Below are 14022 nucleotides of genomic sequence, written 5' to 3' on the forward strand. Positions count from 1 at the left end.
GATTAGTCGGTACTTGCGCTTTAAGCAGGGCAGGTGGACAGGGCACTTATGTAGAGGTATCTCCTGGTAACCAGGGGTGTAGGCGGCGTACTAATCCGCATCTATGCATCGCTTAGGATGTGTTGTGCAGGGAGAAAAATGAGGATAGAACTTATCACATTTTTACGTCAAGATTGCCATCTGGGCAAGTGTGTGGAACTGTTCATGTCCCTAGGTAGTCTCAGGGGGCAGATTATCCATGGACATGGCTCTAGGACCAGATAAGGCTTGGGGGCACGTGGATGTTAGCGTTTGCTTAGGCTGTTCCATGGAATGTTGTCATTGAGTCCTGTCTTGTGACTGGAAAGTCGTTAGATCCATCTCTGTTCTTTGTTGAGTAGTTGATCCTGGATATTAGGTGTATTAGGGTCCAGGGCTTCAATGATCACCCACTTAATGTCGTTGGTGGTGTGGCCCATTTCGAGGAAATGATTGGTCATCTTTGTGGTGTTCTTTTTGCACCTGATGGTGCTGCGGTGTTCGCATATGCATGTTTTAATCTTCCTGTTTGTCATACAGATGTATGTGAGGTTGCAAGGGCATACAATACAGTGTATTACGTGTGCTGTGTTACAATTGGTGTGGGTACGTAGTTCCCATGTCTTTCCTGGTTCCAGGTCGAGTGTCTTGGTGGTGCTTGTAAGGTGGCATACGCTGCAGTCATCACATGCGAAATGTCCTACAATTTTAGGCAGGCGCCATGCATTGGTGATTGTGTTCTGTGTTCTTTGGGTGAGTTTTGGTCTTGTGGAGACTATTGCATCCTTAATGGATTCAGCTTTCCTGTGAGAGATGAGGGGCGGGTCCCAGTCAAGGTTTCCTGTCCCTATGATCTTCCAATGCTGCTTGAATATTTTTGATACTTGGTTGGAGACAGTGTTGAAGGTGGTGACACAGGTAAGAGGTATGGGTCTGGTTTCACGTGGAAGGGCTTCAATCAGTGTCCCACGGTTTTGGTTTCAAGGTCGTTTTCTGGCTTTTTCTGTGATCGTTTTGGATACCCTCGGTTGTTGAGTTTGACATCCAAATCTTTGGCCTGTTCTTTGAAGTCTGAGGTTTGGCTGCAGTTTCGCCGGAGTCTTAAGTACTGTTCGTAGGGTAAGTTCTCCCTCAAGGGCCTGGGGTGAAAACTAGAGAAGTGTAGCAGGGAATTACGAGCAGTGGGCTTGAAGTGTGTCTTGCTTTTCAAGTAGCCACCATCCGCCTCAATGTCAAGGTCCAGGAATGTGTTTTTTTGTGGGTGGGAGCTGTGAGTGAATTTGAGATTGTGGTCACAGTTGTTGAGCCATAGACAGAAATTGGTGAGGGACTCTGTATTTCCTTCCCAGATCAGTAGGATATCGTCTATGTAGCGTTTGCAAAATTTGCTATCTGGGAATTTTGGCTCATTGTTTGTAAAGCTGAACTGTGTTTCAAAATGGTGTACGTATAGGCCTGCTAATGATGCAGATGTCAGTCTTACAGCGGGATACCTATTGCAAACTCAGCCTTATAGTGCAACTGACTAAATGATTCTTGTGTGGGTGGATAGAGTTCAAACAAAAGGTCCAAGATTTAAAAACACTTTGCATAGGGTTTGTGTTACCTTTCTAACACAAACCCAACTCAAAGTGTTGTGATGGGATTTACAATCCAACACAAATCAAAGTTTGCGTAAAATTGTAACACAAAGTAAAGCAAAGCTGAGCAATGTGCTGCCTTGCATGACTTTTCGTCAGAGGGTCGTTCTGCGGGTGGTGCATGAGCTTTTGCATGCAACCACCCATGTGTTTTGACAGAAATCTGTACATACAAAGAACTCATGTAATAATAATAATAATAATAAAAGGGGTCTTATCATGCGCAAACATAGCCCAATGGGCGTCAAGGCGCCTAATTCAAATCCAGCTCATAACAAAGCCCCTGCAGCTCAATCTGTGTAGGCTCTAGAAAAGCACCACGTTTTTAGGGCCTTTTTAAACAGCGCTAGAGAGGGTAAGGTCTTCATCTCCATCGGCAGGGTGTTCCAGAGTTGTGGAGCAACGACTGAAAAAGCCCTGGCTCCCCATCTGGTGAGCTTAAAACGAGGGACAACAAGTTGGAATAGTCCCGAAGAGCGCAAACACCTTGTGGGGTGGTAGCGGGTAAGCAGGGAGCTGATAGCGCCTTTAGATCCATCCTCGAGTGCTCTATAGGTCAGACACAGAATTTTGAAATAAATTCTGTGCTGAATAGGCAGCCAATGAAGGTCTCTCCTCGCAGCAGTAGCAGAAGAGGACCTGGGAAGATCCAGGACAAAGCGTGCAGCAGCGTTCTGCACGATTTGCAGTCGATGTATGAGGCCCTTGTTGGATTCCATGTAGAGAGAGTTGCAATAGTCCAACCTGGAACCAACAAGGGCGACTGCAATCTGCTTGCGTGCTTGAAGAGACAGATAGCTGCGAATTCTATTGAGCGTCCTGATCACGCCCCAGCAGGTCGAGACAGTCCGATTCACCTGTAAGGACATCGAGAGTGAAGTATCGAACATTACACCCAGGTTTCTGGCAGATTGAGAGGGAGTGGGGCAAGTGCCAAGAGAGGTGGGCCACCACTCACTCGACCAGATATCTTGGTCCTTCCCAAAGATCAAGACCTCAGTCTTGTCGCCATTTAGCTTCAGGGAGTTGGTAACCATCCAATCTGCAACGTGTTGCATACAGGACCTGAAGCTAAAGGCAGATGTTATGACAGAGGACTGAGTGAGTGAGACCATGATCTGGGTGTCATCGGCGTATGATACCACCTCCATCCCCTGCGATCTTACTAGCCTAGCAAGGGGGGCCACGTAGATGTTGAACAGGGTCGGACTTAATGCCGACCCCTGTGGCACCCCACATTGCAAAGACTTTGCTGGGGAGAGGTGGTTGCCGAGCATCACTCTCTGTTCCCTATCAAGGAGAAAGGAGTTGAGGAGATTCAGGGCCGGGCCAGTGACACGTGCCTCCCTAAGCCGAGATGTTAAAATGGCAGGGGACAGAGTGTCAAATGCGGCCGTGAGGTCCAATAGCACAAGAACAGTAGTTTGTCCAGCATCAACCTTGCGTCGGATGTTGTCGACTACAGAGGTGAGGGCAGATTCTGTACTATGCTGTTTTCGAAATCCATGCTGGGTAATGTCAAGATACTCCGAGGCTTCAAGGAAAGAGGATAGATGGCGGTTCAGGTGTGCCTCTAAAATTTTAGCAGGTGCAGGGAGCAGAGAGATAGGTCTAAAATTTTTCAGGAGGCCGGGATCGAGTGAAGGCTTCTTAAGGAGCGGCTTCACAATGGCCTTCTTCCAAATTGATGGAAAAGTACATTGAGCAATTGCCTTGTTCATCACCTCAAGTAGGGGAGGAAGGAGACTGTCCCTACACTCTTTTAGCTTTTTGAGGGGCAATGGATCTAGTGGAGAGGAGGATTTCGTCTTATCTAGAAGAAGATTCAATCCCTCCAGAGACATAGAAGGAAAAACAGAAAGGAGGCTGGAAGGGACTATATCCAGTGTCTCAGAAGAACTTATGCCTGGAGGGAGATTCTCAGCCAAGGAGAGACGTTGAACTTCCAAGGAAGTATGAATATCAAGGATTTTTGTATGAAAAAAGTCTGCAATGTCGTCACAAAGACGTTGAGAGCTGACTACGGGATCAGGAAGTTGGAGGGAGCATAGTGAGTCAGCAATTTTAAAAAGCTCCCTAGAGGAAGTAAGTGAACTGGTAAGGTTGGAGAAGTATTCCTGCTTCACCATTATCACCTTCTGCTTATACTCCCGTAGAGCAGACTTGTGAGCCTCCCTATCCTTGGGATCCCAGGATTTTCTCCATCTCCTCTCGCTGCTTCTGCAACCCTGTCTTAATACTCTAAGATGGTCCGAGAACCATGGCGCTGATGGTTTCTGCCGGGCTACGTATCGCAGGGATGCAGGGGCAAGTTTTTCTACTGCATTAGTGATGGAATCATGCAGATCTTGTGCTGCCTCATCCGCGTCTTTTAAGGAGAGAGCCTCTGGTGTAGGAACAAAAGGAGCAAAAGCCTCAGTAGTAAGGTTTCTGAAATTTCTTCTAGCCACGAAAGGGGTAGTCCCTTTCTTAGTCGAATAAGAAGTAGAGAAGGCTAACTGCAAAGGAACCGCAAGATGATCTGTCCACACCAATGGTAAAGGTGTGCCGCTGTGCACCAATAGCCTGCACCCACACAAGGTAGGCATAACGAGGTGAAGTGTTTAATTTCTTTTTTACTACTTTGCATGTGTGCTCCAATGTACAGTACACATACAATGTGGGAAAAGCCTTTAACAGGGTTATACTGGCCTATAGGGCCTATGCGCCCGAAGGGCTGAACTGACAAGTCAGTTTGTGGCTCTTATTTTGGCTGTTTGTGGGCCTGTTTTATGGTATGTTGGGATAGTTCTTACTGTTGATTAACCTGATGTTAACGTAAATATTGCCTACAGCAAATTCAATCCAAGCAGACTTCCATACCTTGCAAAACACTTATTATACAGCGTTTTTTTTACAAGTTCAAAACTGCCTCCTTCTATACGTCTGAAATGGTGAATTAGTATAGTGGATAATTTATCTGGGGTGCCTCAGGACTCAACCATTTCATCCACCCTTTACCATTTATATGTGGCCACTGGAAAGCTTTCTTATCGGCCATGCAGCAAATTCTCAACTGTATGTAGATGACATCCAGCTTGTGATCAAACTGGAGAAAGGACAGGACAATCTAGTCTCTGTTTTCATGCCAGATAGACAAAAGTAGGTGTTGTCCCTTTTCTTGCCCATTATTGTGAAATTATCCTCATCATCTTCCATACTCTAAAGATGCTGAGGAAAATATTAAAATTGATCCCAATCAGCACCCAGAAAACCAAACACACACCCTGGTCACAAGCAAGCTGAACTACAGAAACACCCTCTATGCCGGGATCTATAGAAAACACACCAGAAGACTGCAGGTCAATCAGGACTCAGTGATCAAAATCACTCTCCACCTCCCTAACTTGAAGGAGCTCCACAGGCTCCCCATTCACAAATGGGCACAATTCAAACTCCTCACCCACACTTTCAAGGCACTACATAACGCTGGACCAGCATGCCTCAACAATCACATCTGCTTTCACAAACCTTCCAGAAACACCCAACTCATCCGGACTCCTACTTGCACAAACCCCATGCATACAGAAAACCAGATATGGCAGTCAAGCCTTCTCCTACATTGCTCCTAAGGCATGGGGCAACCAGTCATTGCACATAACATCCTGCTCCTCCCTCTCAAGTTCCACAAGAAGATGAAGACCTGGCTTTTCTTTTTTTTATTATTTTTCCCCAGTTAGTACAGTGTTTACAAGACAATTCATCAGACAATATGTAGCTATAATCATAAAACAGTAAAGAGATATAAGAAAGATATTTAAAAAAACATAGTGAAGAATACTATAAAACAATATATTCAGAATATTAAATGGATATCTGTAGCACAAATTACATAGGGCGGCCACCATTTATTAAGCCATAAGATCACAGAGGTCAGCTAAACCTGGCTAAATACAAAGGCAAGGTAAATTAGTTCATATTCATACTTAGGCTAGAAAAACAGGAAGAGGGGATATGTATAATACAAATATTATAATAGCGACTACAAAGGGTCCAAAAGATGCTACAATATATACAGGTTTTACAACATGTGTAGAGTTACTATTTAAAGGGTTGGTTGCCGGGGTTCACAGGCACAAACCAATCTCTGTTATTCATTGAAGGTCCAGATTTAGCATAGGTCCCCAGATCTTACTACCACGTTTTCTAGATCGCCTCTCCTTCCAGTTACATAGATCTCTTTCCTAGTTATAAATATGGAATAGCCGGGCAAGCCAAGCAGAGTAGGTAGGGGGTCTGAATCTTTCCACTTTGTAGCGATCAGCAAGCGAGCTACTCCTAACAAAACAAAAATGAAATATATCTGGGTCTGTTCTAGTTGGGCTTTCTTGTCATACGCTAGGAGCATCAGGGGTGGGGAGATGCTCACCCCCTGCACAAATACTTTGTGCATAAAGGCTTCAACACCTCTTTTTAAAGGACCTAGTTTTTCACAGTCATAAAACATATGGAGCACATCTGCTAGACTCAGCCCGCATCTTTTTCCCTGACCCAAATAACTTGGCTGGGGTAAAACACAGGTTGAGGACTGTTTTGTAGTGTTGAGCCTTCAAGTTGGCTGAAAGAAAGCTCTTCTTGGCTAGAGCAATAGACATGCATAAATCCATATCGTTTTCCTCTAACTTCCTGGCCCAAATAGATTCTACTTTCACTAGATCATCCGGGGTAGCTTCTAAAATAATTTTATATATGTGCTTTATCCTGCAATCTCTATGAATAACAACTTCTAAAAGAGGAATCTTGTCTGTAGAAAACACTTCTGACTTGAACTGTTTAATAGTTCCTTTAACTTGAATATATTTGAAGTTGGACTCGACATCTATTCCATAGCGCTCATGTGGCTCGCCAAAAGAAGCCAATCCTCCTGTAATAAAGATATCCCCTATTTTACTTATGCCAGCTTGCTCCCATTGTCTTCCCATCCCATAATAAAAAGGAGCGGGGGAAACTGGTGATCGCCACAAGGGTATATATTTATGGTAATACCAACAATGGAGGAGTACCCCCTATGCAACAGTACAGCGAAAGGCCTCTGTTGTTTAGAGCTTGGTGCTCGGGTTAGCACAATGTGCCCCAACCTGTTACTGGACAGTGGATGTCCTTTTAGAAGACCCCTCACTCTCCAACCTAGTTGGAGACATGCTTCATCATCGGGGTCCCACCCCGTAGGCCGAATGCCCACAGGGTGTGCTACGACACCTGACTACAGTGGAGCGGGTTCTATTTCTTTTATATGTGCATAAGATTTACAGTGAAAATGTATTAAAAAGGGTGCCAAAACTACTCACTACAAGACTTTATTCTTGAGTGCTTGGACCCCTGGATAAAAACAGTGTGGCACCTGTGCCTAATTAGTAGGCTTCGGTGTCTCAAAAAGTGTACTGAGTTAAAAATAGCGTAGTGTGCTATGTGACTGATAAGGAAAAGAAAATAAGGTCTACATGTTTCAACCAAAATACAAGTGTAAGGTTTTCATCAGGACCGTGCTGATTGAACTGGGTGGTCCGCACACGCTAAGGTGCGCCCTAGCCCTCGCTCAATGTTCAAGATCGCAAAAATGCGATCAGGAGTAAAAAGGTGTGTCTCTTCCTCATTCAGGAAAAAACCTGTAAGAAAAAATGGGGAACAGGGTTGGGATAACGTACAAGGGTGAACAAACAGGGTTAAACACTTAACATCAATTGTGCCTATCATGGTAGCCTTAGATAGGAAATTACATGGAATACCCATGCTCAAGTGTCGCATTAATCGAGGTGTTGCATTAATACGATCAAAATGTGCTCCAGTGCATTACCAGAACGAGCCTAGGTATTTTTACGCCCAGCGCCGTGGTGAGGTGTCGGTCTGGCAAGGCAGCTGGGTATCTGAACGATGCAGATAGGTGTTTGGAGAGTGATCGCACATATGCTGCGAAATGCTGGGAGGATATAACCTATACTGATTCCAGGCTAGACCCGCGTGGGCGGATGAGTAGAAACTAGCAACCGGCGCCCTAATGGCCACAAATGCGGCGAAAATACATTGCTTACACTCGAAGCAGGTACTACCGGCTTCATGGGCATCCAGGATTCCAAGACGGCAAATGTATGTCACCTACAATGATTAATGAAAAAAACACACACGCTAGGGTTTGGCGGGGTTTGATCGGTGTGGAAACTTCCTCTCACATACCAAATACGAGTGCTTACTGAGTTCGGAGACTTGTACACATACTCGCAACAGAATCACTTACTTGCTTGTTCTGTTCGTCTGGCCTTGAAACCTACTTGGTTTACAGGTCTGGATGCCCCGTGGAATGATCGGCGGTCTGCCGGGACCGGTAAAGTAAAGTAATCGTTACTTCCTGGTTTCCAGGGGGCGTGTGTCACGTGGGACGGGATAGCCAATCGGTGGTAGCCCCATGGGAGTGGTCGCACTTCATCCCGATCACGTGTAATCTCTCGTCATGAGAGCGGATTGCTTGTTACTATGACTCCCGCGTTCAAGGCTAGAGTGGGGACAGCAGTAACATCAAGAGCCGCTCCTACCGGCACATTCATATGCCGATCGAGCGGCGGTATTGAATAAACAGAATGGGAGTCTCTGACAGATTTTCAAGGACAGTGCAGGACTGGACCGGTCATGGAGAACGAATTTGTGTAAAATAAAGCAGTTCTGTAAAGCTTATTAGGAGGCTTGTGTGTTGGTTGGGAAACAGAGCCTCAATGAAGGCGTGTATATATAAATAAATAACACAAGCGGTTTGTGTGTTCCAAAAAGGATCTGAAGCTATTTGAAGGCTTGTATGCTGCTTATGCTATAGAGCATATATAGAGGCATGTATAGTCATGAGATTTAGGCAAGTAGTATATTGTGTGTTCCAAAGGGATCTTAAGCTTTTGGAAAGCTTGTATGCTGCTTTTGCTATGGAGCATATATAGAGGCATGTATAGTCAAGAGGTTAGGCAAGTTGTATTTCTATTGACTAGACTAGCCTTCACGGTGGTAAGTTTACACGGTGGTAAGTTTTAAGGTGGCAGAAAACCCACCAAGTCTAGTGACAAGGGACCTAGGTATTACAACACATCTGGACCGTTGGTTGTGGACAGGCGAAGGTGGTCTCATCCCATCACAGTGTTCCACTGGATATTGTCGTTAAGACCTTTTCTGTGTGTAGAAAGTCTATACACCCACCTCTGTTCTTTTTCGAAAAGGCGTTGGTTCAGATTGTTGCCTAGGTTGACCTGCTCAATGACCGTCCATTGTATATCTTCAGGCGTGTAGCCCATTGACAGGTAATGCTCAGTGAGTTTTGTGTTCGCTTTTTTGCACCTGATTGTGCTTCTGTGCTCTCCAATGCGTATTTTGACCTTCCTATTGGTCATCCCTACATAGTGTAGGTTGCAGGGGCATGTTATTAAGTAAACGACATTCTCACTATTGCAGTTGGTATGCCCCCTAATTGTCCAGGTTTTCCCTGTTTCCAGCTGGAGGGTTTTAGTGTTGTCTGTAAAGGGGCACACACTGCAGTTTCCACACTTGTAGTGACCTGTCACTTTGGGTAGTCCCCACACATTGAGAACTGTTTCTTGTTCGGGCACCTCCCGCCTTGGTCTTGTATTGACCACTGCATCTCTGATGCTACGAGCTTTTCTATAGGAGAACAGGGGTTTCTCCCATCTCAGGTTGCCCGTGTTTAGAATTGCCCAGTGCTTCCCTATTATTCTGGAAACTTAATTCGAGATAGTGTTATACGTGGTGACGCACGTCAAAGGGGTTTCTTTCAGGGGTCTGGTATGGTTCTCCAGAAGAGCAGCCCTCGGTTGATTGCGTGCCCGTTTTTGGCTTTTATAGAGTATTTTCTCTGGGTATCCACGAGTCCGTAGTTTCTCTGTGAGGTCACTGGCTTGTTGTTTATAATCCTCTAGTTCGCTGCAATTTCTGCGAATTCGCAGGAACTGCCCGTAAGGTAGGTTCTCACGCAATGGCCTCGGGTGAAAACTTTCAAACCGTAATAAATTGTTCTTCGCAGTAGGCTTGTAGTGAGTTACTGTAGAAAGTTTCCCGTTGGCTTTTGTTATCGTCAGATCCAGAAAGACCAGTGTATTCGGGTCCTTCTCGTATGTGAACTTCAGATGGTCGTCACAGGTGTTGATCCAGTTGAAGAAAGACCAAGGATTCCTCTGTCCCTTTCCATATTGTCAGCACATCATCGATATACCTTCTCCATAGTAGAATGTTGCGTGCGTAGGGATTCGTGTCACTGAGGATGTACTTCTCTTTGAAATCATGGACATACAGGCCCGCTACACTAGGAGCGAAGGTGCTGCCCATAGATGTACCCCCTATCTGAAGGTACATCTTATCCTCAAACTCGAAATAGTTTCGTTTGAGTGCCAATCTAGCACATTCCAGAATGAATTGCCTAGGGGTTCGTGACGTCCATTCTTCTTTCTCAAGGGCTTGTTTCAGTACCTCCAGGGTTGCATCCTGTGGGATCCTGGTGTATAAACTCTCGATAAACTTACCACCGTGAAGGCTAGTCTAGTCAATAGAAATATAACTTGCCTAACCTCTTGACTATACATGCCTCTATATATGCTCCATAGCATAAGCAGCATGCAAGCTTTCCAAAAGCTTAAGATCCCTTTGGAACACACAATATACTACTTGCCTAAATCTCATGACTATATCTCATGACTATACATGCCTCTATATATGCTCTATAGCATAAGCAGTATACAAGCCTTCAAATAGCTTCAGATCCTTTTTGGAACAAACAAACCGCTTGTGTTATTTATTTGAATGTGCCGGTAGGAGCGGCTCTTGATGTTACTGCTGTCCCCGCTCTCGCCTTGAACGCGGGAGTCATAGTAACAAGCAAGCCGCTCTCATGACGAGAGATTACACGTGATCGGGATGAAGTGCGACCCCTCCCATGGGGCTACCACCGATTGGCTATCCCGTCCCACGTGACACACGCCCCCTGGAAACCAGGAAGTAACGATTACTTTACTTTACCGGTCCCGTCAGCCCGCCGATCATTCCACGGGGCATCCAGACCTGTAAACCAAGTTTCAAGGCCAGACGAACAGAACAAGCAAGTAAGTGATTCTGTTGCGAGTATGTGTACGAGTCTCCGAACTCAGTAAGCACTCGTATTTGGTATGTGAGAGGAAGTTTCCACACCGATCAAACCCCGCCAAACCCTAGCGTGTGTGTTTTTTTCATTAATCATTGTAGGTGACATACATTTGCCGTCTTGGAATCCTGGATGCCCATGAAGCCGGTAGTACCCGCTTCGAGTGTAAGCAATGTATTTTCGCCGCATTTGTGGCCATTAGGGCGCCGGTGGCTAGTTTCTACTCATCCGCCCACGCGGGTATAGCCTGGAATCAGTATAGGTTATATCCTCCCAGCATTTCGCAGCATGTGTGCGATCACTCTCCAAACACCTATCTGCATCGTTCAGATACCCAGCTGCCTTGCCAGACCGACACCTCACCACGGCGCTGGGCGTAAAAATACCTAGGCTCGTTCCGGTAATGCACTGGAGCACATTTTGATCGTATTAATGCGACACCTCGATTAATGCGACACTTGAGAATGGGTATTCCATGTAATTTCCTATCTAAGGCTATCATGATAGGCACAATTGATGTTAAGTGTTCAACCCTGTTTGTTCACCCTTGTACGTTATCCCAACCCTTTTCCCCATTTTTTCTTACAGGTCTTTTCCTGAATGAGGAAGAGACACACCTTTTTACACCTGATCGCATTTTTGCGATCTTGAACATAGATCGAGGGCTAGGGCGCACCTTAGCGTGTGCGGACCACCCAGTTCAATCAGCACGGTCCTGATGAAAACCTTACACTTATATTTTGGTTGAAACATGTAGGCCTTATTTTCTTTTCCTTATCAGTCACATAGCACACTATGCTATTTTTAAATCAGTACACTTTTTGAGACACCGAAGCCTACCTAATTAGGCACAGGTGCCACACTGTTTTTATCCAGGGGTCCAAGCACTCAAGAATAAAGTCTTGTAGTGAGTAGTTTTGGCACCCTTTTTAATACATTTTCACTGTAAATCTTATGCACACATAAAAGAAATAAAACCTGCTCCACTGTAGTCAGGTGTCGTAGCACACCCTGTGGGCATTCGGCCTACGGGGTGGGACCCCGATGATGAAGCATGTCTCCAACTAGGTTGGAGAGTGAGGGGTCTTCTAAAAGGACATCCACTGTCCAGTAACAGGTTGGGGCACATTGTGCTAACCCGAGCACCAAGCTCTAAACAACAGAGGCCTTTCTCTGTATTGTTGCATAGGGGGTACTCCTCCATTGTTGGTATTATTTAATACAGGGGACCAGGAGTTCCCGCTACACATTTTACATGTGTTTTCCCTAACTCTCTCCTTTGATTTTGCATATATATTTATGGTACCTTGGTAGCCTCAGCAGTTTGCCTGGTTTATGCCATACATTTCAGGGTGCTTTAAGAGACTTGAAGCATTTTTCTTGTCATATCTAGCCTCCAATAAGCATGAGCGGATTTTGCGGATTGGCAATCCGCGAATTTGCGGATTTGCAAACTCGCAATCCGCAAAATCCGCGAATTCCCGCGAATTTGCGGATTTTTTTTTTTTTTTGTGTTCGCCCGTGTTTCTGCCAGTTCGCGAGGGTTTTTACAATTTCGCAATTTGCGAACTTACCTGTCGGGTCGCAAGTTTTGCGAACTTGTTGTTTCTACGTGTCCAACCTGTTTGGGACACTCTTCTTCATCACTGCCACTCTCTGTCACCACTGCCACTCTCTGACTACTCATGCCACCCTCTGGCCCACCCATGCCACCCTCTGTTTCATCACCACACCCTCTGGTTGTCCAGTGTACATTATTTTTGGCAAAGCAAAGCACACCTTCCCTGCCTCAAGTGACCTGAATTAATTTGGGGCTGATTAATGTGTCACAGAATATTTTTTTAGCTGGCACCTGCTTCCTTAGTGCGCCCTGATTAGTGATCTTTTGCACTTGCTAAGTGCTTTCATTGTTGCAAAATTAGTTACAACACCTGCCCTGCCCCAACTGACAATAATGAATTAGGGGCTGATTAATGGATTTTAACTTCCAGCCTGGCTCCTGCTTGTCTCCCTTAGCTGTAATTCAGGACCTTTGTGGCATATGTGTAACTATTCTGAGGTTCAGAGCAGGGTCACATAATAGTTGCAACTGGCAACTGAACTCTGGAGGGGCCCCTCAGGAAGCACTACAGGAAATGGCTACTAATGATGAGCCTGAACTTTTGAACCTGGTAAGTAGTTACTTTCAGTTTTGCTAAAATCGTATTTCTGCAATTTCGCACTTATTCGCGGGGCGCGAACTCACGCGAACAGTGCGAGCAGTGCGAGCAAAATCCGCTGCTCGCGGATTTGCGGATTTTTCAGGAAATTCGCAAATCTCGCGGATTGCGGATTTCCCGAAAATCCGCAAAATCCGCGAGCGGAACGGATTTTCCGCCCATGCCTAGCCTCCAACTGTTGTAATAGCACCACCCCCCCCTTGCTACTCTTCCGGTAGCCAGTTCATATATAGAGGCAGGAGCTTCGGCTTCCTGCATTTCTGTATGACCCTTGTCTGGTATAAACAAGATTCCCATCTGTTGGAGCATTGTGGCCCAATTGAAGTAGACTAAATTCGGAACCGCCCAACCCGCTCGTTCCTGAGGGTGGGTTAAAAATTGTAATGACTGTCTGATTTACTTGTATTGCCAAATGAAATTTGAGAACAGTGCATCAAGTTTTTTGAAAAAAACTGCTTCGACTTCAGGAGGAATGGAGCGAAATAAATAGAGTATCTTTGGGAACATAACCATTTTAAGGACGTTACACTTCCTGATTCTTGAGAGGTGCAGCTTGTCATTTCGTTTTAAATATTAACTGCTTTTTGCTATCAGAGTGTCCATGTTCACTTGCCAGATTGAATCTACATTTGAGGTTACCCTGATCCCAAGATATGTAGCCACTTCAGTCCTAAGAGGATCCTGAAGACTGATGCTCTTGGTACAGACAATCTGGATCTTTTCTGTGTATAGGAGATATCTAGCCTACTGCCAAATTTCTTGGCCAAAATTCCGACCTGTGTAATCGCACTCTGTGGATCAGAAGTCACTATGGCTATGTCATCAGCATATGCCAAGACTTTAGTATCATAGCCCCTGACCGAAACTTAAGACACTGCACGCCCTGTAGTTTTTCTAGTGGAGTGATGACGCTCTAAGTCAGTACGCAAATATTATAGGGTGAACTTAGGTGTAAGTGGGGGGAAAAAGGGTAGGGAGAACCACC

This window comes from Lissotriton vulgaris, chromosome 1_1 (genome assembly GCF_964263255.1).
Source record: "Lissotriton vulgaris chromosome 1_1, aLisVul1.2, whole genome shotgun sequence".
Classification (NCBI taxonomy): domain Eukaryota; kingdom Metazoa; phylum Chordata; class Amphibia; order Caudata; family Salamandridae; genus Lissotriton; species Lissotriton vulgaris.